The sequence below is a fragment of the Phoca vitulina genome, unplaced genomic scaffold (genome assembly GCF_004348235.1).
Source record: "Phoca vitulina isolate PV1807 unplaced genomic scaffold, GSC_HSeal_1.0 scaffold1, whole genome shotgun sequence".
In the NCBI taxonomy this organism is placed as follows: domain Eukaryota; kingdom Metazoa; phylum Chordata; class Mammalia; order Carnivora; family Phocidae; genus Phoca; species Phoca vitulina.
In genome coordinates this window covers 8718063-8745506 of record NW_022589704.1, presented here as the reverse complement: position 1 = coordinate 8745506, position 27444 = coordinate 8718063, and the positions used below count along the sequence as shown (strand labels likewise).

General features: G+C 49.0%; 1 protein-coding gene across 5 annotated transcripts in view; it reads left to right on the top strand.

The window, feature by feature from the left end:
- The first annotated feature begins 19038 nt into the window (after positions 1-19038).
- ARMC9 (armadillo repeat containing 9) overlaps positions 19039-27444 on the top strand; it is a 149009-nt gene continuing 140603 nt past the window's right edge. For all 5 annotated transcript variants that reach the window (XM_032400103.1, XM_032400093.1, XM_032400075.1 and 2 more), the window contains exon 1: positions 19039-19126. The gene's annotated coding sequence lies outside the window, so the exon portion shown is untranslated. The remainder of the gene's footprint in view (positions 19127-27444) is intronic.

Below are 27444 nucleotides of genomic sequence, written 5' to 3'. Positions count from 1 at the left end.
AGAGGTGGTACATTCACTGACTGACCTCTGGCCAAAGTCATTAAATTCCTTCCAAACTAATAGATTGAACTTCAGGGAGCAGTCAACACTGGTTCCTGGTAAGCAGTGCAATTTAGGATTTGTAACTTGTTCTTAAATATTGAGGTTATAGCTCTAAAAAAAATGGAAATTTGTAAAGTAAAATGGCCACTTGGATCAGGTTATGATGAGACTGTATCAGTTTTCCTACTGGCTTTTGTTACCCTAGAAGATTTCCTAGATATGCACAGCACTGAGAGATAACCAAGGAGCAAAGCAGTCTACGGTGAAACTGAACAGGGTGAAATAAAGTCATGTGTGAAGACAGGACAGGAGCTGGGATTGGCACATTCACCACAAGAACAGAAGGGAAAGTGGCAGCAGTTACTCCCAGGTGATGTCGTTGTGACACACTTTCAGACTTGAAGGCAGGTGGGATGCACAGCCAGGAAACCAAATGGAAGGAAATTGATTTCTGAGACTGGGCTTAATACTAGAATCCGGTCTTTCTCCTACCCCTCTGCAGTTAAATGACTGCTGTGTCTGGCTTCCTCTCTTTGGCATCAATAGCAAGTCTTTTCCTCCTGTCTCTGACCGATCTCTTCATTTAACATAAATTGAAAAAAAATAGTTAATTTGAGCATTTCTTTGTGCAGGGATTCTTGGGCTCTATGGCAGGTCCCACTCCCTCTGACTGCTTTTGAGCTCCAGCCTTCCTCAGAATTGGGTCTTCGGTCTTCTCAGTTGGCCCACTCTCTAAGCAACCCTATCTATCGCATACCTTCACCCACTGTCTTTGTGCAGATGATGAACACCCCCCCCCCCACCGCCGCCCATCCACATCCCTCCCACCTCTTTCATCTGAGCTCCTGGCATGCACATCCAGCCATCCACTGGGCATCCCCATTCGGGAGCCTCACAGGCTCTTGAAACAGTATATCCAAAGCTCATCCAGCCTCCTCTACTTGGAGCTAATGACAACCCCCCATCTGGTGTTCACACCAGAAACTCAGGCTTCACCCTTGACTCAATGTTTAGCCTCAAGTATCTGTCCAGTTCATCCACCCTCCTTCCCCACTGGTCACTACCCCTGGTTCAAGCACTTAACTCTATCAGCCTTTATCTAGACCTAGTTCACTCTAATCCATTCTCCAAATTGATCTTTCTACAATGCAAATCATATTCATCTCCTGCTTAAAATTTCTCAGTAGTTCTGTTGAAGAATGCCCAAATTCTTTAGTCGGTGTACAAAGCCATATAAGGCTTTAGCTGCGGCTCACCTCTCCAGCCTCTCATCTCTTCACTCCTCCCATCTCGTGCTCAGAACCACTTCCTTTTTCTCCAAAGATCCAGGCTTTCTGTCACCTCGACTTTGCACATATCAGCCCCTCTTCCTGAAATACACTTCTCTCTTCACCCCCACCTTTCCCTCTAGATCCGGTGAATCTACTCGTTATTTCTTTAGGTCTTGATTTATAGAGACTTGCTTCAAGAAACCCACCCCAATTTCCCTCACCAGAGCGGGACTAGGTTCTTCCTTCTGTTTCCCCAGTGGCCAGTGTTGCCCCCAGTTGTCCTTATCACACCATCATTCATTGCCTAGTTGACTTGTTTATTTCCCCCCTCATTAGCCTTGCTTACCTTTATAATATACCTCAGCACATAGAGCATGATCATATATTCATCGACTGCCTGTATTGAGAATGGTAAGCGCCACAACTGAGCACAAACAGAACAACTGGGACAGTCTGTGAGCACCTAAGAGGTGATTAATTCATCTGTCTTGGAGCTGCCTTCTCCAGGGATCTATAAATGTCTCTTCTCACTCTTCTCCTGCAGTGATTAAACGTTCTTGCTAGGGACTGTTTTTCAATTGTTTTATTCTTGGAAAACCCGAGCTTTTCTTTGTGTGTGTAGGGAAGATGGTGTCTCTGAAATCTATCATTGCCATGAGATGAGAAGAAATGAGCCTGGGCAAAGAAGCTTTTGTGGCTTTGTCCCAAACCATTCCCCAACCTCCTTACTTTCATCATAAATGAGACAACACTTCTACTTTCCACAGAAAATCCCTTAGAAGGTGCTTAGCTTGATTGTTTCTAAAGTTTGAACTCTTTTTCTACCCTCTCCTTTGTTACGATTCAAAGACGTAAGGGCCCTTCCAAGCCAGACTGCATAATGGGAAGATCGTGGACTCAGGCCTCAGACTGGTTCATATCCTGATCTTGTGCCTTAGTGGTTTCCTTATTTGTACGGAAGAAATAATGTTCACCTCAAGGTTGCTCCAGGCATTAAATAATAATGGCTAATTATTACCTCCTTACTATGCACCAGACACTGCTAAGAATCACAGGTATTGATCTGCTCATTCCTCACAACCACCCTAGGAGATAGATGCTGTTACTTTGAGATCTTCTATGTTAAAGAGCCTAGCACTTAAGGAGGCCTTAACTAAATTTTAGTTGAATCAGAACAGTATGGCCTAACCCTTCATTTTACCCATGAGGACGCTCATAACAGTGACGAGACCCGTTCAACACCAAGAGCCATGTATAGTCGTGTCTCCAGTTCACCTTTTCCGTTAAGCTGGTCTCTGGCCTATTCATTTTCTGGCTTCATTTGATCCAAAGGGGCAACCGACAAATGGCAAATAGCCATTTCTTTGCCTATCCTATATCCAGACTCTGCTCCCAGTTTGTGTCCTCCTCCACACTCTTAAGCCACTACACCTTTGCAGAAAGGGATTGTCAACAAAAGCAGTATTTTGTTTTTTAAGTTTTTATTTAAATTCCAGTTAACAGGGCACTTGGGTGGCTCAGTTGGTTAAGCAACTGCCTTCGGCTCAGGTCATGATCCTGGAGTCCTGGGATCGAGTCCCGCATCGGGCTCCCTGCTCAGCGGGGAGTCTGCTTCTCCCTCTGACCCTCCCCCCTCTCATGCTCTCTCTATCTCGTTCTCTCTCTCAAATAAATAAATAAAATCTTTAAAAAAAAAAATTCCAGTTAACATACAGTGTAATATTAGTTTTACGTGTATAATATAGTGATTCAACATTTCCATATAATACCCAGTGATCATCACAAGATCATCCTTAGTCCGCATTACTTATTCCCCCCCCCCCCCCCGCCGGCTTTCCCCACCCAACTCCCCTCTGGTAACCAACAGATTGTTCTCTATAATTAAGAATCTGTTTATTGGTTTGCCTCTCTCTCTCTTTTTTCTCCCTTTGTTCATTTGTTTTATTTCTTAAATTCTACATATGAGTGAGATCATATGATAATTGTCTTTTTCTGACTTATTTCACTTAGCATAATACCCTCCAGCTCCATCCATGTTGTTGCAAATGGCAAGATTTCATTCTTTTTATGGCTAATATTCCATTGTATATATACACCACATCTTCTTTGTCCATCAATTGATGGACACTTGGGCTATTTCCATAATTTGGCTATTGTAGATAATGCTGCTATAAACATCGGGGGCATGTATCCCTTTGAATTAGTATTTTTGTTTCTTTGGTCAAATACCCAGTAGTGCAATTGCTGGGTCATATGGTAGCTCTATTTTCAACTTTTTGAGGACCCTCCATACTGTTTTCCAGGGTGGCTGCCCCAGCTTGCATTCCCACCAACAGTGTAGGAGGGTTCCCCTTTCTCTGCATCCTCGCCAACATCTGTTGTTTCCTGTGTTGTTAATTTTAGCCATTCTGATAAGTGGAAGGTGCTATCTCATTGTAGTTTTGATTTGTTTTTCCCTGATGATGGATGATGTTGAGCATCTCTTCATGTGTCTGTTGGCCATCTGGATGTCTTCCAAAAGTAGTATTTTCTAATACCCAGAGCCTCTATGACACAGTCCACTCTTGATGGGCACTTCCCATCTGTTTGCTGGAATCTGGGCAGCTCCTTTGGTGCATGCACTCAATGTGTTCCAGATCAGTGGGTTATTTATTGACAATAAAATTGCATCCAAGAGATAATTACCTTCAAGCATCTTGGGCATTACATAGAGCTGGGACAGAGATAAAGAGTTTCCAATCAAGTCATATTCCCATGACCTGGTGTGAGCAGCCTCTGACTCTTGTGCCATGATCTCTTGGAAGCCCTGGTTCATGTTCTAAAGATTTAAGAGGTTTACAAGCATCAGAGGCTTTCTGCTTATGACGGGTATAAATTAGCCTGTCCAGAATAAGGGCTGGTGATGGGTCCCTAAGCAAATTCCTTCCTTTGTTCTTAGATTAGAAGCCTGTGGGGTTGGAGGAGGGGTTATTCACTTACACCTCACTGCCAGCCCCAGTAATCAGTCTCTCCTCCAAGCAGCCCTCAGGCATGTCCCCCACAATAGGTTAGCAAGGTGATTCGTTGTTCTCCAGTGGTTTCTGTGTTTGTAGGATGTTTGTTTCCCAGCCAGTCTATATATAAGCTCCTTAACGGCAAGCATCAAAGTATCTCCCAAAGTCCCTGTCACAGTGTTTACTAAATAAAGCCTATTGGTTTCCGATTGAATACTTCATCAATTATAATTGCTTTAGCTTGGGGAGTCTGATGATTCTAATTTTTCTCCATGGCCCTTACACATGATTAGCATGTAAACCTCATGAGGACAAGGGACTTGTTTCTGATGATTGCTGTATGCTTGGTGCCTAGAGCAGTTCCTGGTTCACTGCAGGCACTCCCTAAGTATTAGATGGATGGGTGGATAGACAGATGGACAGAGGGTGGCAAACCTGTATTTTGCTCCTGTGTGCTAGGCACTATATTTAGCACTTTATTCACATTGCCATTTTTTAATCCTCACAATTCTATTGTGAGGTAAATATATTACTAGCCCCAGGAAATGGGGCTTAAAGGGGATCAGGGTACATCATAAGTTAAGAGACTAGAACTCAAACACAGATCTGTGTGACTACGAATTCTGTGTCTTTTGTTGTTGCTTTGGCTTTTTTTTTTTTTCCCTGTTATCTTTTTTTTTTTAATTTTATTATGTTATGTTAATCACCATACAATACATCATTAGTTTTTGATGTGGTGATCCACGATCCATTGTTTTCGTATAACACCCAGTGCTCCATGCAGTACGTGCCCTCCTTAATACCCATCACCGGGCTAACCAATCCCCCCCCCCCCCAAAACCCTGTTTGTTTCTCAGGTCCATAGTCTCTCATGGTTCATCTCTCCCTCCAATTCCCCCTGCCCATTTTTCCCTTCCTTCTCCTAATGTCCTCCATGTTATTCCTTATGTTCCACAAATAAGTGGCTTTTGCTTATATTTTAGTCACTATGGCAGTGACTCAGCAGCTCTGGAGTCCAACTCAGAATCCAGCAAGTTTAGCTCGGACTCAGATGATTGTGATACCAATGGACCTGGGGCCACACTGAGAAACACTGTCCTATACCAAGCTGCCTCCAAAAGACCAGCGTCCCATTGCTGTTTCAATGGGGTTGTGACTACAGGGATAGTGAGGACCCCTCCCAACAGCATAGCCATCAGCAAAAGCCCTCCTGAGGAAACGGGTGTCTCCAGGGGTAATGCAGGACCTCGTTACTGAGAGAGGGTGAACATACCTAGAGACAGAACATTCTCCCCAAAGGAAAGGTCCTCAGAAACCAAACCAAGGGCCCAAGTGACAGAAAGTAGGAGTACTGTCCTGCAGTGGTCCCTGGGATGGGTCTCTCTTTGTAGTACAAGTGCTATATGGCCCCAGGCCCCCTGGCTTCCCTGTCTCCAGCCTCTTCCATACACACCATCGCCCTTGCTATGCACCATCAGAAAGGACTTGGGATTTGTCAAACTCTGGCAGCAGCCCATTTCATGAGATGCTTCTTGCTCTCTTTCCTAGAGCCTTTTGAGATGGGCATCTTGAGGAGCCGAGAGGCCACGATGTACCACTTACCTCAGGCAGTACCCCACTGCGGCCCCCAGCCTGAGACTGCGGCTTGTGGTGACGTCGCATGACCTAACGGTGCCTGTGAGTAGATGCCGACCAGGCGGTCCTGGCCCTGGATTCTCCAGGCCGCAGGTCGGCCCCACAGTGGCCTGAACGCAGGTACCCCAGGCTCTCCTCTCCCGAGTGCTCTCAGTGCACTAACACCTCAGCCAGCGGCCAGGGCAAAGCAAGAGGAGCTCCAGGGTCAGGGAAAGACAGCACCAGGTTTCCCATCACATGCTGGAGCCGGCCTAGCCAGGGCCCGGGACAAAATCATTCCATTTTTCTTTAAAAAATTTGATCAATGTGCAGTTGAAATAGTCTTTATGGGAAAAATTAATAAATTGTTAGACTTCCTTCCATTTATTTTGTGGCTTAGAAATGTTTTTATTTTTAACGGGGGCAAGGAAGGGGGTGAGTGGAAGCACCATGATCTTTTTAGTGCTTGGAGTCTGTAAAGGTCTAATCCAGGCCCAAATGGGGACATGTAGCCTGTGCTTGGTCCCTTCATATTCTCAAGCCTCTGCTTCAAAACAGTCATGCTCTGGAGGTGGAGCTGATACGAATAAGGAATATGGAAAAGCACTACACTGGAGAGGAAACCAGGGTGCCCAAACCAAACTGTGGAAATTCAATCTGTAAATTTAGCTCCTACTTTGATACCACATTAGAGAAAAGCGGAGAAGCTCATTCCCTCATTTATTGCCCATCCTCTAGAGAACTTCTATAAGCTTTGCAGCCCAGCCACCATTGGCATTCCTTCTAGTAACTGATGACTGTATCTTCATTTCTCCTTGAGGCTAGGGCTCAGCCCAGACACAGAGTTAGCACCCTCCATCCACAGGCCACGGTGATTGAGTCAGGGAAGAAGCCATGACTCACGTCAGGCCGATCCCAGCCAGTAAGACCCAGTTCTGTTCCAGAATTGGGAACCACTCTCTCTTCTGCTTCTGATGTGGCCTGAATATGGTGCCCACCCAGAGGAAGCCGAGCTGAGAGGCGGCTCCAGGTGGCATTGGGTGATTCCTGAATCCAGCTGAGCCTCTCCTTCCAGACTTTGAAGTTCCATGGGCAACAAGGTCTCTTCTTGTGCGTAAGCAAAAAGCAAGCCACTTGGAGCTGAATTTGGGGCATTTGATACCAAAAGAGTACTTCAAGAGGGGCTATGTTTTTGCCACACCAGGTTTTAGCTCCTGGGGCTGGACTTGGTCGATTCACATTCCTATGCCGTCCACTCCCACGGCCTAGAGCACTGGGTTTCAGAGTAGGAGCCCAACTGCCCCGAGGAGGAAGCCTTTCACATTGGTGGGGGCAATTTTGGTTTCCACAATGAGTAGGGAACCCAAGAGGCATTCCCGGTGGGAGCCTGCCACACCGGATGTCCTGCAGTGTGTGGTGGGGATAAGACTGGTCTTGGTCCAGTTCAGAACTTTACCAAGAGCTCTTCTTCATTTTGCAAACTCACGTCAAAGATGGCCACACCAGCAGGGATACCAAGTTGCACACCTGGGCCCGTCGTGTGGCAGTGGCCGCCTTCAGGCTACGTGCTTCAGACTTCCTTTAATGTCTCCTGGTGTAGCCAGGCCAAGTGCTTACATATGGAAATAGATTTATTTTTTATAAAGGGCTTTCCTTTGATTTCTTCTTTTTATTACAGTTAGGGCAAGATAATGATTATTTTAAAATCATGTGGGTAAGTAGGTTATATTATCTGGAAATTTCATTTTAGGACAGGAAGGAGGATATTACAAAACATGTGAGTCAAGAGGGAGTCTGGGAAGATGGAGACTCACCACCCAGGGCCGCCGGGCATCCTCAGCGGGGAGCCCCTCTGAGGCCTCCTGTCTGCTCCTCCCAGCAGCCTGGCCTCCGCTGGCTGCGTCAACTGCAGCCTCTACCCTATAAGGACATGTGAGGCTGAGCAGGCAGAGAAAATGAATGGGCTCTTCTGGCTGGCGTCTGCGGCCCTCACAGCTTCCCAGAGCCAGTGAGCGGGGGCTATGGAGGGCTGGGGGCCTCCCAGGAGAGGGCTCCTCCCCGAGCTTGGGCTCCACTGTGCCCCTGGCCCTGGGAGCCCCTGGTTAGAGGATCCACAGCCAGCCAGACTTCTAGGTGCAAGTAAAGAACACTGGCTGTCTACAGCCCCTGTTACTTACCTCCAGACGGGTACACACACATTTCCATGACACAGATCATTCTAGAAAATGTGAGTCAGGACAGACCAGAGTCCTGAGGGCTCTTGGGGCCAAGATGGTGGGGTAGGGCGGGGGGTTGGGGCAAGGAGGGAAAACTGACTCTGTCTTGGCTCCTCCCCAGACCTGTGTTCTGGGTCTGGTGCTATAAGTGGATATGGCAAGAGGCCTGCTTAGGAAGTTGTGTAGGCACAGCTGGCCTGGCCTGAGACCTGGCCTTCCAAAGACCTGGACCGCTTAGACTCGAGGGCCTTTGGGATCCACGCCAAGGCCCACTTCAGGGCTGGGCTGCCATAGTGCACCAGCACCCAGGAGTACCCCTGGCTTCAGCGGTGCGCCAGCCAGCACCCCCAGCTTCCCAGAGGGAGGGCCACTCCCCAGACCCCAGCACTCCATCGGCACTTCTGGGCTAGCTCCAGGGAGAAGGCTGAGAAGGAGCTGCCCCTGCACCTCCTTCCTCAGCTGTTCTTGGAAGCAAAAATGCTTATTTCCCTGCCTTTTGGTTGTTCCTCCAGGGAGAGATCTTCCCAGGCAGGCTGAAGGGGGAAATGGAGGTACGGGACAGGATGGCGATTCATCGCAGCTCATCCTGCGCCTCCTTGCCCAGCCCGACTGCGTGTGCAAGCCCAGGTCTCGATCACGTCAAGGTGAGCCTCAGTTCCAGCAGTCAGCTGGGCCACCCTCCCCCTCTGCCGGCTGTGTGGGAAGCTGGTCTGTGTGACTGGGCGGGCAGGGCACACTCTGCGGCCCCCTGGCCCCCTGAGAGCCTGGGATGAGGACAGGGGCCTGGAATCTGGGTCTCCCCCAGCATCATGCATAGAGGAGGTCAAAGAACAGCATGGGGCCATGTGGACTGGGGTGGGGGGGCAGCAGAGACAGAGCTAAGAGACCCCAGAGCTCCCCCACCTCCAGGGCAGCCAGGTCCTTGAGCAGTGCCAGCCTCCTGATGCTCCCAGCTGCCAGGACACCCCCTCCCCGGACGCCACCCCTTGGGCCCACCCTGGACGTCGGACTCCTTCGCCCGTCCTCCCACAGCAGAGCGCCCGGCGCGGGAGGCGCTGCTCGGCAGGTGCAGCACCCAGGGGCATGTCAGCGGCTCGCCCGCCTCCGGCTCCAGCCCCCGGGCGCGCTGGGCTTCTCGGCCGGCGCCCAACTCTGCAGACAGCTCAGCTTCCCGTCAAGTGCCCCACGCTTGAATCCCCCACAGAGAAATGTGCAGATGGCACGAGGGGGTCTGAGGCGCTCCATTAGGTTTGACCACAGATCTCGGAACAATCGAGGCGACAGCTGCTTCGACAGGAGAGATGCTTGTTTCCTCTGCTCATCGCGTCTGTAGGTAGTTAGCGCATGGCTGGCCCGGGGCACCTCAGTGTCAGGGCCCCGTCGTCCTTCTCTCTCGTTGTGCTGTGTACTGGGCTGAGTAGTGTCCCCCGCAAAACTCATGTCCCCCCAGGACCTCAGAATGTAATCTTATTTGGAAATAGGATCCTTGCAGACGTAACTAGTTAAGATGAGGTCAGACTGGAGTAGGGGGAGGCCTTCAACCCAATGGTGTCCTTACAAGAAGAGAAGAGGGCACACAGAGACACAGACGCAGAGGGAAAGGCACGTGATGACGGAGGCGGAGACGGAGCGAGGGATGCATCTGCAAGCTGAGCAACGCCAAGGATGGCCGGCAACCACCGGAAGCTAGGAAAAAGTTTCCAGAAGGAACCAACCCTGCCAACGCCTTGAGTTCAGACTTCTGGCTTCCTGAACTGTGAGAGAATACACTTCAGAGAGAGAGAATACGTTTCTGTTGTTTTCAGCTGCCCAGTTGGTGATAATTTGTTATGGTGGCCCCACCAAACCAATATGGCTACGATGCATGGATTCCTTTCCCAGGGTCACCCCAAGGTCCCACATGGATGCCTGCACGTCAAACAATCCTTCTGCATTCCAGCCATCGGGAAGGAGAAAGGAAGAAGGAAACAAAGAAGACACAGTTTTCCCTGACTGACACATCCCAGATGTTGGCCGCATCATTTCTGCTCTAATCCTGTTGGCCGTAGTTGAAACACCTAGTAGCACCGCTAAAAATGCTTGCTTTTATCACTGTGGAAAAAGGGGAGAAGGATCATGGGGCACAATATTGCTCATTGCACCACAAACAACCTAACTCCATTTGCCTCCATTAGATGTTTCTGGCCCCCAAATGCCGGGCTGATGGAGCCAGCACCACCATCCTTTCCCAGAGCGGCACCCCACCCTGCTGGCTCCCTTCCTGCCCAGCTCCAAATCCCCTTGTCTCCCAGGGCACTTGAGGTCAGCCGCAGCTCCCCCTAGAACAGCACAGCCCACGCCCACCTCAGTGCTCAGAGGCGAAGGCCCTGGGTGGGGCCAGCACCCAGATTCCCAGGAAGGCAGAACCCTGAGCGCCTCTGTCTGCTCCTCACCCCAAGGGCACCCTGAAGGGCTTATCCAAGTATTTCTTCCAAACGAATCCAGTGTTCAGCCTACCAGAAAATCTGGAGAAAGAAATTTCCTTCATCTCCATACAAACGGGACCATGTCATCTGCCCAGCCTGGCTGTGGTTGGGTGGGAGTCACCACTCACAGCTCGGTCACGAAACCTCCAAATTCAGAGCCTCTCCCCCTCCCTGCCACCAGCCAATAGGCCCAGGGTAAGGAAGCAGCTGGATCCAAGTGACTCATGCTTCCCCAACCCACCCGGGGGTTCAGAGGGGCTGCGTCCCTTGACAGCAGGAGGTCCCCCTCCCATGGACTTCTCTCACTCTGCCTGTGTGTCTCATGTGGTCCCGTTGACTCCAGGGCCCCTGCTCCTCAGTCCCAGAGAGGTCTGGCTCCCAGACTCTGGGCCTCTGCTGTTAGAAGCGCCTCTCGGAGCCAGGGCCTGCTGTACCCTGTAGCTGGGGGACTGGAAGGTGGCTGCCAAGTGTCACCTGCAAAGTGGACAGCACAAACTTGACGTATTAGTCTCGACTGCTGGGATGCTGAGGGGCCCAGAGAGCAGCTGTCCAGGCCTCAGGCTGTTGCGGTATTTGATAATGCTGCCCCTTCTGTTTGCACCCCATGCTCTGGGGTCAGCTTCCTGGAGCTACCTCTTCAGCTCTGCCCTGTGCCCTCGGGTGGGCCATATTTGCCTGAGCCCAAGGGATGGACAAGGTTCATATCATTTTCCTGGGCAGCTTATTGGCCCCTAGGGGCTGCAAATACACAGGGGAAGGGGTGAGTTAACTCTCTTTACCAGAAACTTCTGAGCCCAGATGAGATGCTGCTACACTGCACAATATTCCAAATCTCTGCCTACTTTGACACCCACCCCCCCACCCCCCACCCCCTACCCCCCACCCCCGTCGGGCATCTTGGCAGGCCCTCCTAGACCTGGTCCAGGCCTGGAGTCAGAGAACCAAGCCACTTCCCTGACTTGCAGTAAGAAGGAGGAGGGGGTCACAGAGCTGGAAGCTGGGGCGTGTGTCTGTCTGTGCCCCTTCACTTCTCCTCCTTGCTGGAGAGTTCCCCCTCCTGGGCAGGCCCCAGAGGGCTGGGATTCAGCCACCACTGCCCAGGAAGCCTGTGTGAGCCCAGACTCTCCTTGCAAGTAAAGTGATCAAAGTGAACATGCTCAGCAAACAAGGAGCCTTTACCCTATACACGCAGAGGTATTTTAGAAAGCCAAGGGCAGCGTGAGCCACGCTGGGAGGACTGGAATCAGATACTCAGGGCCCCCAGACTCCAGGGAGAACCCTGCCCCTGGGGTTTAGCTCTGTGCAGGCCACCGTTTCAGGCCTAGCCACAGAGAGAACTGACTGCCAGGGGCTCCCACACAGAGCCAAAGGCAGAGCCCAGAGAGGAGCGACAAGGGCAGAGCTCAAGGTAGTCCTTGCTGGAGTCCTCCTTCCAGCTTCCCGCGAGGCCGGCTCCTCCCGACTTACCCGTGATGCGAGCCAACAAAGGCCCTTTGGCTTAAGCTGTTGGTTTTAATATTTTACTTATTTACTTTTTTTTTTTTTTTTTAAGTTAGCTCAACACCCAACCTGGGGCTCAAACTCAGGACCCAAGAGTCGCATGCTTTACCGACTGAGCCAGCCAGGCGCCCCTTCCCTAAGCTGTTTTGAGAGGGGTTCCTGTGCCTGGGCTTGGAGGAGTCCCGGTCCGACTTTGTAGGGAGTCGAGGCAGGAGGGAGAGGGAGCGAGCTTGCGGTGACCGGGGAGCTGGGCCGGGACACTTCCAGGCTTTGCCCCACTTCTGCCCGGGCCGGGGGCTGGGGGCCGGGGCCCGGAGTCCGGACGGTGGCCCGGGCCGGTGATGGGAGGAAGGCGGCGGTGCCCCGGGCGGCGCGATTTCTGGGAACCTCCGCCGCTCTGCCAGCCGCGCTGGCACAGCCGGAGTCCGGGTTCCTGGAAGTGACCGCCCGAGGGCGGGGGGCGCCTGCTGCCCGGCAGGAGCCAGCTTTCCGCCAGGCCCCCGCCCAGGTCCGGGGGGTGGGGGACGGCTGCTCCGCGCCCGCTCTGCCCAGGAGCCGCGGCTGACCCCATCCTTCCCTGAGCGGGCTGGGGGCGGGAGGGGGCCCCGGGCCAGCCGCCTCGCAGCCGCTCCCCACCCCCTCCGCGCCCTTCCCCCTGCCCCGCTCTGGGCGCGGGGTCGGCCTTGGGCGCTCTTCCCCAGCCCTGCGCTCCCCGCCGGCCCCCCTCGGGGCGCCCACCCCAGCCTGCGGCATGGTAGGGCCCGCGCCCGCCCCCCGCAGCTGATTCAGCGGGTCTGGGTGGGGCCTGAGAATGTGCATTTTTAACAAGTTCCCAGGTGACGCTGCTGAGGCCACCCTGGGGACCACACTGGGAAAGCCAGTGGCCAGTCCTTCCAGATTCTCCCCTCGCCGCCCATGGTTTCACTTTTGGCTTCCCATGTCTGTTAGGCTTCATCCCGGGGCCGGAAAGAAGTTCTACATCCTGCTCTTGACCTCATGGACACTCACTAATGATGAGAAGAAGGGTAAAAAGGGAGATTTAATGTTACTATGTGCACGTTCCATCATCAGGAATTATTCTTTTTATTAAGATGAATCAACTATTTATTTAGTAACCCAGTTATGGCGGTCTCATACTCCTTTCTAGTCTGCTGGAGGTCTCACTGGGAGAGCAACAATCACAGGGTGCTTAGGCTAAGACAACATGAGGCCAGGACCTGCTTAGTGACTCAGGAATTCTTTCTGCAGCATCCCGTCCACAAGCCAGGGACAGCCACATCCCTAAAAGCATTCTGTGTGTGCCTTGTCTTGCTGGTCCTCAGAATGTGTCCACCCGCCAGGAAACCACTCAAATGTGGCCACTTTAGGATTCACTACTCTGGGCTCACATCACAGCCATGCAATGGGCATTTTTAAGCCTGCTTTGAAGCTAGTAATATTCCTCACTAAAAACCTTAGAGTCCCACCTGTCCTTGCAGAAATATACTTGCTTTGGAAAGATCTTGGTTCCATAGGGCACCTGGCTGGCTCAGTTGATAGAGCACCTGACTCTTGATCTTGGGATTGTGAGTTCAAGCCCCATATTGCGTACAGAACCTACTCAAAAAAAAAAGAGAGAGAGCGCCTGGGTCTTTTTGCCAACTTTATCCAGGCCACAGAACAATTGGGGGCTGTGATGTGACTCCCATCTCCAGGATAGGGCAAGGAAGGATGGCACTCGAGGCCAAGATGGATTCCAAAACTCTGGCCTCCCCCAGTTTCAGGCCTTCCTTACTTTCCTGCCCAATGACAGCTCCCTTGGGGGATGTGTATTCCCACCTGGATATGCTCTCTTTCCACGAAATCAAGCAGCCCTTGGGAGACCAAAATCCAGTCCCTCCACCTCTGCATGGACTCTGAGCTAGGAAGTCAGATGGATCTGAATCCCCCATACATGATGAGATTTGGACAGTGACCAAAACCCAACTTTCCTGGAAGGATGTCGTGTGTGTGTGTGTGTGTGTGTGTGTGTGTGTGTGTGTGTGTGTGTCTAGGCAGCTTCTTGCAGCAGTCCCTCTTTTGATTTGTGCCTGGCATTTCAGTATGTTCCTCTTCCAACCTGCTGATTAGATCCAGGCCCTGGGCTCGCTCAGAGACACGCTCCTGGCCTGAACTCCCCCTGTAGGAGCTTCGAGATCAGCTCAGCGCAGCTGGCCACCAGCTCTGTCTGGGTGGGTCAACACCCACTTAAGGGCTTCACCCTCTCATCCCACTCATTCTTTTGCGGGGTTTTCACACTGTTCTCTGTGTGTGGTCTCGGCGCTTTGCCCCTCAGTAGAGACAGTGGCCAGGCAGTTGCCTGCTACAGCTGCAAGGATGACTTCATTCAGAGCTGTGTTCACTTTCGGATCAGTTTCTCCAGGCAAGGGCAACAAAAGCAAAAATAAATAGATGGGAAAATGTCAAACGAAAAATCTTCTGCACAGCAAAGGAAACCATTAACAAAACAAAAAGGCAACCTACGGAATGGGAGAAGATACTTACAAACTTGCCAAGGGGTGGATATCCAAAATATATAAGAACTCTTACAATTCAATAATAAGAAGGCAGACGATCCTATTAAAAAATGGGCAGAGGGGCGCCTGGGTGGCTCAGTTGGTTAAGTATCCGACTCTTGATTTCAGCTCAGGTCATGATCTCAGGGTGGTGAGATCATGCCTGCATCTGGCTCTGCGCTCAGCACGGTGTCTGCTTGAGATTCTCTCTCTCCATCTCCCTCTGCCCCCAACCCCCCAACTCATACTCTCTCTCTCTCTCAAATAAATAAATAAAATCCTTTAAAAAATGGGCAGAGTACCTGAATAGGCATTTTTCCAAAGAAGACATCCAGATAGTCAACAGGCACAGCAAAAGATGCTCAACATCACTCATCATCAGGGAAATGCAAATCAAAACCACAATGAGCTATCACCTCATATGTCAGAATGGTTATTATCAAAAAGACAAGAAATAACAAGTGTTGGCAGGGAGAAAAGGAAACCCAAGTGCACTGTTGGTGGGAATGTAAGTTAGTGCAGCCACCATGGAAAACTGTACGTTGGAGGTTCCTCAAAAAATTGAAAATAGAACTATCATATGACCCAGCAATTCTACTTCTGGGTATTTGTCTGAAGAAAATGAAAACACTGATTTGAAAAGATACATGCACCACTATGTGTATTGCAGCATTATTTACAATAGCCAAGATATAGAAGCAAGCTAAGTTTTCATCGATAGATGAAAGGATAAAGAGGTGGTGTGTATGTGTGTATGTATACACAATGGAATATTACTCAGCCATAAAAAAGAATGAAATCTTGCCATTCGCGACAACATGGATGGACCTGGAGGGTATTATGCAAAATAAGTCAGACAGAGAAAGACAAGTACCATACGATTTCACTTTTATGTGGAGTCTAAAAAAACAAAACAAATGAAGAAACAGAACAAAACAGAAACAGACTCATAGATACAGAGAACGAACTGGTGGTGGCCCAAGGGGATGGGGGTGGGGGGGTGGGCCAAACAGGTGAAAGGGATTAAGAGCTACAAAGTTCCAGTTATAAATTAAGTAAGAGGGATGTCATTTACAGCATAGAGAATATAGTCAATAATATTGTAGTAACTTTAGGGCACCTGGCTGGCTTAGTCAATACAGCATGCGACTCTTGACTTCAGGGTCGTGAGTTTGAGTCCCATGTTGGGTGTAGAGATTACTTTAAAAAAATTTTTTTAAATATTGTAGTAATTTTGTATGAGGACAGATGGTAACTAGAACTATTGTGGTGAGCATTTTATAGTGTATAAAAATATCGAATCACTATCTAGTATATCAATTATAAATCAATAAAAAATTAAAATGTTTAAAACTGAAAAAAAACAAAAAGAACTATAAAGCATGCCACAGAGATGCATGGCCTCCCACCCGCAAGGTGCTCAAGGGCTGAGGCCCATAGAAGGCTGTCGACTGCATAAGATTCAGATTTGTCCCTTGAATGCAGAACTCAGCCAGTCCCTTTTATTTCCAGGGAAAGCCTGGTTAGATTCCTGGAAGTACTGTGTATATTTCAAGAATTGAATTTGGGGTTGAGTTTTTCCCAGCAGCAAGATTTTGATAATCCTAGAATCTGAGTGATGGGTTTACGGGGATTTATTAAATGAATTACTTTTGCAAATGTTTAAAATTTTCATACTTAAACATTTTAGAAAGTCATTTTGGGTCCATTGGCACTTTGTCAAGCAAAAACCAACGGGGTGCTTTGGTAAGCCTACGAACTGGGAGGGAGAGGCGGTTGGGTCAGTGTACTGCTGGGAGCTTATGGATGTACAGAGCAGAGCCCAGATGAAGCTTCGGACGGAAGCAGTTTGCTTTGTGACGAAAGTATTCTTTGTCCCTACACCAGGACATATCAAATGGGTTAAATATACTGAGTTTGATTTAGAGATTATTTTCCAATTTAATGCTTGCATCACACATATGTTCAAGGATTTGGAGGAATTCTTAAACCATAACTAAAAGATAGCAGTTTATTTACTAACTTTATCAAGTTATAGCTACTTGTTCCAGTATCATCCATAATCACAAAGATGTTACAAGTGCAAAACCAACCTAGGTCTTTGACAACTTGACGTACCCATAAGAAGTTATCTCTGGATTTATTATAAGAAAAATTAATGTAACATTTTTTAATTAATAATAAACCCCGTTGTTGAAGCCACTTTTAGTTGGTATGACATATATAGAAACTATGTCTGCAATAGGATTCTTTGGGTTGGAAGAGACAGAAACCCAACTTGAATCCATTTCAATAAAAAAGATGGTCAATGGGAGGGATGCTGGGGAGGGGGGTGTGGCTTACACAAAGGACAGAGCAGCTGCAGGAATGAGAGCAGCTCCACGGAACTCAGAGTCCCCGCCCAGGGATTTGATGCCCCCAACATGCTTTCTTTGCATCCCTCTGGGTGACAGCTTCATTTTCTCAGGCTTTTTTATGTGATAAAGGACATGGTTACCAGGCTGCCCTGGAGTCTCATTTTACAATGATCTGAACATACTTCAACAGAAAAATCCCAAGGTAAGACTCTCATTGGCTCAGCTTGAATCACATACTCATCCTGGGCCATCACTGTGGCCAGAGGGCTAGGGTAAGATTAGTCCATTCTGGGCTGTGTGCCCATCCCTGTGGTCAGGTGTGTTACCAGGAGGGAGAGAGGTGATGGGCAGAAAAAGATAATAGCCACCACAATGACCATAATCCTGGCAGTCAGGCAAATGCACTCAGAAGACAAAGCAAAGCAGGAGCGGTGTTTTGTTTTGTTTTTAAGAGAGAGAGAGAGAATGAGTGGGAGGGACAGAGGGAGAGGGAGAATCTCAAGCAGACACCGTGCTGAGCGCAGAACCTGACGTGGGGCTCAATCTCACGACCTGAGCTGAAGGCAGACACTTAATCAACCTCTCCACCCAGGTGCCCCAGGAGTGGTTTTTATTGTAGCTAAGAGCCCAGGGTTCAAAGGCACGAGGACCTAGATTCAATCCTGGTGCCACCACCACTCCCCAGCTATGTGAACTCTGAGTTCTTAACTTCTCTGTACCTCATGTTATTTATCTTGTCAAAGACCAAACCAGGACAAGTAAGGAGACTGATTTTTATTCAGGTTATGGCAATAGGGAGAGCACCCCAGATCAGACATCATCATGTACATTACCTCAGGTCAAGTACAACACTGTTAATCTATAAAATGCTGAAAATAATATCCAGCTCATCAATGTGATGTGAATTAAATAATCTATGTAATCACTTAGCACAGTGCTGGGCACACACATGGTTGCCATATTCAGCCAGTAAAAATACAGGACAATATAATGTCCTGTATGTGGCATAAAATAAGGCAATATTTGGATTTGGAATATACTTATTATTAAAAACTTATCTGAAATTCAAATTTAAGTGTTCTATTTTGTCTGGCAACCTTTGGCACACAGTGAGGTGACAAACGTTAACTTATTATTGGGAACAGGGAGATCTATCTTCAATACATATCCCAAAGACAGGATTTCTCTTCCTGATAAATACAACTTTTGTTGGAAGATAATCTCAAGTCCCAGAAGAGAACTGGCAGGGCTGGGGGCCGGAGAGATGGTGGCCACAGACCATCTTAGGGCTTCTTCAAAGTAAAGCTCACCTGCTTTCTCCATACTCTCTTCCCTGACTCTGGCCTTGGTCACCTTTTTGGAAGCATGAAGTGGAAACACAGAGACTCCCACTACAGAGCCTCAGTGCCTGGAAGGAAGGTACTGTCTCTAGCCACCTCCCAACCTCTAGCTGAGTTGGGGACTGGCAGGTGCTCTTTCAGTGCTGTTTAATTTAAGCTCCAAAGCACCATGTACAAGGAGAGGGAGGATCTGTGGTCCTGTTTTATTTGAAAAGCCAAATTTCACGGGGTGGGGGGCGCGTTTCTCTAAAATTCCGGGAAACTGCTGCAGTGGGGTGGAAGTCTGAACTGGGCGACATTGTTGGTTCTAAGGTAGCTCTGGGTCGCTCCTGTAAAGCGAGAATAACAACGCCTACGTGTTTTCCCAGGACGACCACCCTATACTGTAATCTCTTGCTGCTTTTGCTTTCCCTGGGATAGAACGAGCTCCTTGAGGTTAGGTGTTGCGCCCGGCCGGCTCATCCCCAGAGCCGGGCACAGCGCCGGGCGCAATGTCTGTGGAATGAACGAGTGGGAAGTCGTGGAGAGGAAGACCGGGAAGGCTCCCCGCAGGATGCAACCCGCAGAACCCATTGCAAGGCAAACCTTCGCTCCACTTCCGCCGCCAGGAAGCCTCGCAGCTCCTGCTCCCAAAGAGCCCGCCCTTCCTCCCAGGATGCTCCGCGCCGGCGCGTCCCGTGATTGGCTGCGCCGCCCCCACGTGACGCTGGGCTGGCGGCGGCGGTTGCCGGGGCGACAGCTGGATCAGTGGCGGCCGAGCCGGTTTAGGGAGGGTGCCCGCGGCGGTGCAGCAGGTAAGCGTGTCCTCCGACGCGGCCGGGCTGCCCCGGCACCCGCACCCCGCGGGCGGGAAGGGGCTGTGGTGGGGCCCGAGGGCCCAAGATGTGTGGAGCCCTCGCCCCGGAGAAAAGCCAGCTTGGCAGCCGCTGCCGAACGCCCCCACTTCTGGTCTGCCGCCCTGGGCTGTTACTCTGGCGTGGGCCCGAGGCGGCCTCCTGGGCAAACCGAGGACGGGCCCAGCTGCTTCCCGCAAGGAGTCCCTGATCTGGGCCTGATCTGGGCCTCAGTGGGCCAGACTTGGAGGGGGGCGCAAGTCGTCCAGCTGGGTAGTGACGGCGTGAGCGGGTAGCCTGGGGCTTTTAGATACAGCCCCTCGGTTATCTGCATCAGCTAACCTCCCCAGACTTAATCCAGTCTAAGCAAAACTAGGATCCCAGCCATGCAAATTCGTCTTCCAGACAAATCCCATAGCCTTCCCCTTAGCCAGCTTGTAGGTCCTAAAGCCCTTTATATAGAAAATAAGAAGCCGCCACACGGCAACCCCCAAGAGTGGCTGAAGAAGTTTTCTCTAGTTTTTGCATAAAGTAGAGCAGTGGTTCTCAAACTTGAGTGTGCATAAAAGAGAGCTTGTTTAAAGCAATTTCTGGGCATCGTGCCTGCCGCGGTGTTGAGTAGGATCAGGGTGGTTCTAGGAATTTCATTTGCACAAGCTGATTCTGATTGAGGTGGTCCCAGCATTTGGGGTAATGCTGCGTAGTGGTTCATGTCGGTCTGGATTTAAATTCTGACTTTTGTCATTTACTGGCTGGATTATTGGGAGCACCTCAGGCTTCTTGAGCCTCAGTTGCCTCATCTGTAAAAGAATGTAAATAATATTCATCTCTCAGGTGTATTGTGAAAATTAAATGTGAAGCATTTTGCACATTGCCTGGCATACAAAAATTCTTAATAAATGAACTTTTATGATACAAAGGTTTAGAGAAAATTCTAAGTATGTCAGAGTAATAGAATACCCAACAGTGGCTCACATTCACGGAGAGACCATCACAGTAGAATCTTATTCAAATGATGGTCTTGAAGAACTTCTCCGAGGAAGTGATGTTTATTAAGCGCAGAGGTTAGCCAGGTGAAGAAAGAGGAGGAAAATGTTGCAAGCAGAGAGAAGAGTATGTGCAAAGGCCCTGAGGTAGGAAGGAGCTTGAGTTCTCAAAAACAACAAAGTTTTCTTGTTCTAGGACCTTCAAAAAAAATGCTGTTCTCTCTGCTTGGACTTCATTTATTTGTAAATATCTTGGGTGTCTATCATGCCTAGCAGACTCTGTTAGGTTCTGGAGGGATCAAATTTATTTGTTTATTTTTATTTATTTGAGAGAGAGAGTGCGTGAGTGGTGGGGGGCTTGGGGAGAAGCAGAGGGAGAGGGAGAGACAGAATCTTAAGCAGGCTCCACACCCAGCGTGGAGCCAGACACGGGACTCTATTTCACGACCTTGAGATCATGACCTGAGTCGAAATGAAGAGTTGGATGCTTAACCAACTGAGCCACCCAGGTGCCCCTGGAGGGATCACATTTAAATCCACCTCACTGCCTTTGTAAACAGGGTAATAAGTGTAGCAGTAGAAGTAAATGTAGAGTTCAGAGGTACCCCAGAGGAGGGAGAATAGCCTTGATAGGGAAGGAAGGGGAGGGGTTCCTGGGAGACCTCCTGAAGGAGGTCAGTTCAGGGTTAAGTTAGCATGATGTGTCAAGTTTGTGATGGGGGCGAGTATATCAAACAGAAGTTTTGGAGTTGTGAAAGAGCATGTGGTACTGGGGAATGCCCAGGGTTTACCACTGGTGGGCCTGATGTGGGGAAGGGGGAGAGGGGCAGGGGTGCTGTGGGTCCAGAGAAGGGCTGCAGAGATGGTGGTCCCCAACAGTAGGCGGTCTTTCTCCTCCTTGTGTATCTGGCAGGACTGCAGGTGCCAGGAAGGGTAGGCGTCCTGTCCTCCCCGCTACTTCTAGACCACTGCCTCCCTGCTTCAGAACCCGCACCTCTTTTGAAGTGCATGCTCTGGGCTTTACCACTCGCCACCCCTCCTTGAGGCTGTCACCTAGCAGGGGTGCAGCTGTTACCCCGTGAAGGCTGTAGCGCCTGGCTCCCTGTCTGCCCCTCCACCTCCTCTGCTTCAGTTCTGGACATGTTACCATCCTGGCTGCTCGCTCCGGTTTCATCTTTTAGGCAGCTCTTTTGTCCATTCTCTTTAGCCACCACTCCCATGGTCATGAAAGTTTTACTGCTGCATCATCTCTAAAATCAAGCACCCATTCTGCTCTGACCACACTTTTTCAAGCTCCCATCAATGTGCCTCAGAAGCAGATCTTAGGTGCCATGCCTCGTTAAGCAGGTGTTTGAGCCTGTTGCTTTTTCACTGCCCTAGAACCCCCCATGCACCTCCCTTCCTTCGGCCCCGCTGCTCCATCACTGTTATACTTGTTTTCTCTTTCCCCTGTCTTCTGGAAAAACCTCACCTTGGCTAACCTAACTCTGACAGCTGGAAGTGGCTGGAGAAACTGCAGAATTATGCAGACTGGTTCCATTTTGGATTTGAATCCATGTATCTTAAGCAGACTCTCGATATTGGAAATCCTGCCCTGGTCCTTAGTCAGCTTGGTTCCCACCTTCTCTTCTCTTCCAGCTATCAACACGCCTCTTACTGCTGATGACCTTGTTTCTTGTTCTACTCATCGCTGAATCTGTCCGTTTCTTTGGACAGATTCCAGGAGATGGTACTGACCCATCTCCTCTGCCCTCCCTCCGTGACAGGGGATGGACTGTCCCCACCCTATCTAGGGCCAGGCCCTCCAGCTGGACACTGGATGCGGCAGGGACCTTGCTTCTTTGACCATCTCCTCTCTTCTGCCTCAATTTGTCCTTCTCTAACTGGGTCCTTCCCATCGACTTAACAAACCTACTGTTTATAATATCTTCCTCCTTAAAAAACCTCCCATATCTTTCTAGCCACCACTCGATCTCTCCTCCCCTTTTTGTGACAGATCTCCCTGTCCCTCCTTTGTGACTTCTCTTCCTCTCTTTAACCCTTTCCAGTCAGGTGCCTCTCTTCACTGCTCTTGTCCACGTCACTGTCAAACTCCCTGTTGCCAAATCCAGGGCTCAAGTCTTCTGCCCACATTTTACTCAACCATGTGTAGTCACAGTTGATGTGAGGAACACCTTCCTTGGCTTCCAGGTTCCACAGTCTCCTGGTTGTGTCCCACCGATAAGTCACTGCTCTTGGCTTCATCTCTCGCTGGCTGCTTCTCTTCTCCCTGAGCCCTCGGTCCCCGAGTGCTCCAGGGTTCAGGCACAGGCCTGAGCTCTGCTCTGCTGCGCCTTCTCCCTAGGAGTCCTGGTCTGTTTGGGATCCTTGTCTCCTGAAATGCTATCTTTATGCTGACAGTTTCCAAATGCTTACATTACATCCAGCTCCCACCTTCCTTTTTTTAAAATTTAAATTCAGTTAATTAACATATAATGTATTATTAGTTTCACAGGTAGAGTTCAGTGATTCATCTGTCTTATATAACACCCAGTGCTCATTACATTACGTGCCTTCCTTAATGTCCATCACCCAGTTACCCCATCCCCCCACCTCTCTCCCCTCCAGCAACCGTCAGTTTGTTTCCTATGATTAAGAGCCTCTTGGGGCGCCTGGGTGGCTCTGTCAGTTAAGTGTCTGCCTTCAGCTTAGGTCATGGTCCCAGGGTCCTGGGATCGAGCCCCACATCGGGCTCCCTGCTCGGCAGGAAGCCTGCTTCTCCCTCTCCCACTCCCCCTGCTTGTGTTCCCTCTCTTGCTGTCTCTCTCTCTCTGTCAAATAAATAGATAAAATCTTAAAAAAAAAAAGAGCTTCTTATGGTTTGTCTCCCTCTCTGATTTCGTCTTGTTTTATTTTTCCCTCCCTTCCCTTATGCTCCTCTGTTTTGTTTCTTAAGTTCCACATATGAGTGAGATCATATGATAATTGTTTTTATCTGATTGACTTATTTCACTTAGCGTAATATCCTCTAGTTCCATCCACGTCGTTGCAAGTGGCAAGATTTCATTTTTTTAGTGGCTGAGTAGTGTTCCATTGTATATAATATACCACATCTTCTTTATCTGCCATTCATCTGTCAGTGGACATCCGGGCTCTTTTCATAGTTTGGCTATTGTGGACATTGCTGCTATAAACATTGGGGTGCAGGTGCCCCTTCGGATCACTACATTCGTATCTTTCGGGTAAATACCTAGTAGTGCAATTGCTGGGTCGTACGGTAGCTCTATTTTCAACTTTTTGAGGAACCTCCATACTGTTTTCCAGAGTGGCTGCACCAGCTTGCATTCCCACCAAGAGTGGAGGAGGGTTCCCCTTTCTCCTCATCTTCGCCAACATCTATCGTTTCCTGACTTGTTCATTTTAGCCATTGTGACTGGTGTGAGGTGGTATCTCATTGAGGTTTTGATTTGGATTTCCCTGATGCCGAGTGATGTTGAGCATTTTTTCATGTGTCTGTTGGCCTTTTGTATGTTTTCTTTGGAGAAATGTCTGTTCATGTCTTCTGACCGTTTCTTGATTGGATTATTTGTTCTTTGGGTGTTGAGTTTGATAAGTTCTTATAACTTATCTATAAGATTTTGGATACTAGCCCTTTATCTCATAAGACATTTGCAAATATCTTCTCCCATTCTGTTGGTTGTCTTTTGGTTTTGTCGACTGTTTGCTTTGCTGTGCAAAAGCTTTTTATCCCAATAGTTCATTTTTGCCTTTGCTTCCCTTGCCTTTGGAGACCTGTCGAGCAAGAAGTTGCTGCAGCCGAGGTCACAGAGGGTGCTGCCTGTTCTCCTCTAGGATTTTGATGGATTCCTGTCCCACATTTAGGTCTTTCATCCATTTTGAGTCTACTTTTGTGTGTGGTGTAAGAAAATGATCCAGTTTCATTCTTCTGCATGTGGCTGTCCAGTTTTCCCAACACCATTTGTTGAAGAGACTATCTTTTTTCCATTGGACATCCTTTCCTGCTTTGTCGAAGATGAGTTGACCATAGAGTTGAGGGTCCATTTCTGGGCTCTCTATTCTGTTCCATTGATCTATGTGTCTGTTTTTGTGCCAGTACTGTACTGTCTTGATGATTACAGCTTTGTAATAGAGCTTGAAGTCTGGAATTGTGATGCCACCAGCTTTGCTTTTCTTTTTCAACATTAACGGATATCATTTTCAATGGGGAAAAACTGGGAGCTTTCCTCCTAAGATCAGGAACACGGCAGGGATGTCCACTATCACCACTGTTGTTCAACATAGTACTAGAAGTCCTAGCCTCAGCAATCAGACAACAAAAAGAAAGAAAAGGCATTCGAATCAGCAAAGAAGTAGTCAAACTCTCACTCTTCTCAGATGACATGATACTCTATGTGGAAAACCCAAGACTCCACCCCAAAATTGCTAGAACTCATACAGGAATTCAGCAAAGTGGCAGGATATAAAAATTAATGCACAGAAATCAGTTGCATTTCATACACTAACAATGAGACAGAAGAAAGAGAAATTAAGGAGTCGATTCCATTTACAATTGCACCAAAACCCCTAAAATACCTATGAATAAACCTAACCAAAGGGGCAAAGGATCTGTACTTGGAAAACTATAGAACACTCATGAAAGAAATTGAGGAAGACACAAAGAAATAGAAAAACGTTCCATGCTCATGGATTGGAAGAACAAATATTGTGAAGATGTCAGCGCTACCTAGAGCAATCTCTACATTCAGTGCAATCCCTATCAAAATACCATCAACTTTTTTCACAGAGCTGGAACAAATAATCCTAAAATTTATATGGAACCAGAAAAGACCCCAGATAGCCAAAGGAATGTTGAAACAGAAAATCGCCTTTCCCTTTACTCCGGACTCACATGCACCAGACCTTCTCAGCACCCCACTCGCTCGGATGCCTCGTGGGCCTGTGACACTTATGGCTGGAATGGCACTCTTGAGCTGGCCTCTCAGACAGCGCCCCCAGATTCCCCCACCTCAGCAAATGGCATCTGCCTAGGCCCCAGCGTCGCCCTTCACTTCTCCCCTCACATCCCACCTCCAGTCCGTCAGTGGGTCATGCCGCCTCTCCTTTTCACATGTGGAAGCCGAACCCTTCACAAGCTTCCTGTTCCCCATCCAGACTTCCCTCGTCAGCAGCTCGGGCTTTGCCGTGGCCTCCTTACCGCTCCGTCCCCTCAGTTTCTCCCCCACACAGCAGACCCCGCTGTTAGGAACTGTAAATCGGGTGGTGGCAGTCCCCTGACAGCCTGTCCGGGCTTCCCAGTACACACAGGCCGCTAGCTTACACAAGGCTGTTTGACGTGGCCCTGCACCTCACGGCCTCCAGTGTCTGCTTGGCTTGGCTTCTCTCACCACTCTCCGCACTCCACAGCCCCTGCACCTGCAAATCCCTCCCCCCCAGATCCGGAGGTACCCACGTCCTCACATGTCTGCCCACATGTTCCCAGGGAGGCCTTCTCTGCCCCCACTATCTAAAATAACCCTAGACCCCTCTGCTCCAAGCTCTGTCCCCTTCCTTGCTTTATTTTCCTCATACCTGAAATTACTACCATTCCTTTTTGAGCAACTCCAGCATGCCGGGGCCCTGGCCTAGGCACTGGGGCTGCCAGGGGACAGGTGTTCTCCTGTTTACAGGGGGGATGTGCAAGTCAGGTAGTGGTTAGTGCTTTTGAGAAAAATAAAACAGGACAAAAGACTAAGCAGTGATGGGGCTGACCCCATACAAAGGGTAGTCAGGGCAAGTCTCTCTGAAGGGGTGACACTTAAGCGACCTGAAGGAGACGGGGACGTCTGGAGGGTGTCTGCAGTAAGTGCAAAGTCCTCAAGAGAGGGCAGGCATGTGACGTGGGCTTCTGGTGGTGCGGCCCCACAGTGGCCATTGTGGGTCAAGTTAACAGAACAAAGGAGAGAGTGTGGGAGGCCACGTTGTGTAGCCTTTGAGAGTTGGGCCTAAGCGGTGTGGCCTTCGTCTGGAGGATGGTGGAACCACAGGAGGGTCCTAAGCAGGAAGGGCAAGATCACTTGTTAATAGGATAGAAATTGAAGTGGAGAGAGAAAGGGGATGGGAGATTGTGTCACCGTACCTCGGGAGAGATGAAGCCACAAGATGATGGTGAGACAGACAAGAGAATGAAAAGGGGGACATTACTACATTTAATCTTCCTGACTTGTGCTCAAATAATTGAAATCAAATGCACTGTAATGGGCAGATCAAAATGTAATGTTACAGAATCATGTGTTCCTAGAACTAGAAGAGATCTGATCAATTCTCCACTCTCCTTTGTAGATGAAAGAGGCTCCAAGTTTCAGTGATTTGCCCCAGATCAGGTGCCAGTGAATGGCGCAGTCAGTATTAGTGCCCAGACTTTTTTCATTCCCCTGGGGTTATGGGCAGTCCATCTGGCTGAAGAGCCTGGGAGTGGGGCACAGGGAGTGGCTGCTTTGGGCACACCTGGGGACAGAAAAAGTAGAAAATACGTTTTTAAAAGGTTTGCAATATTTTACTTATTTAAATGTTTGGAAATGTACATAGATATTGTGCATCCTTAAATGTAATTAAAAACCTAACCATGGGGTGCTTGGGTGGCTCAGTTGGTTAAGCGTCCGACTCTTGATTTCAGCTCAGGTCATGATCTCAGGGTCATGAGATCGAGCCCCATGTTGGGCTCCATGCTGGGCATGGAGCCTGCTTAAGATTCTCTCCCTCTGCCCCCCCCACCCCCCACCGCTTGCTCTCTCTCTCTAAACTAAACAAAACAAAGACTGACCTAATATATTCCCTGGTGCATGACCTTGTGCTAACATTTGTGTAAATGCACTCCACTTCCTCCCCCATTACTATAAGGCTAAATGATAATGGTCTTCAGGAAACATTAAAGATTTCTTGCAGATAAGTAGTATCCCATATCTTTGTGTGAATGATTAGTTTTTATTTGGAGGCAGAGTGAGGAATTGGTGTTCATTTATATCAGATTAATATTAATGCATATCCTTCTTTAAATGAATGAACCTTGTCAAATTCTGTTTTGTTCTAAAATGCACTTTGTGGTCTTGACTGTTTGAATTACACATACCACATTATGGCACATTAGAGTACCAAATAAGAAGAAGAATCTTCCCCAGTCTCACAAGCAGTCCTCGCTGCTCATTTACACCACCTTCTAGGCCGTGTTCATATTCATTTTAGTAGTTGTCGTAGAAGAAGGAATTACTTTGAACATTAGCCTCTGTATTTCCGTATGATAAATTACCATAAAATTGG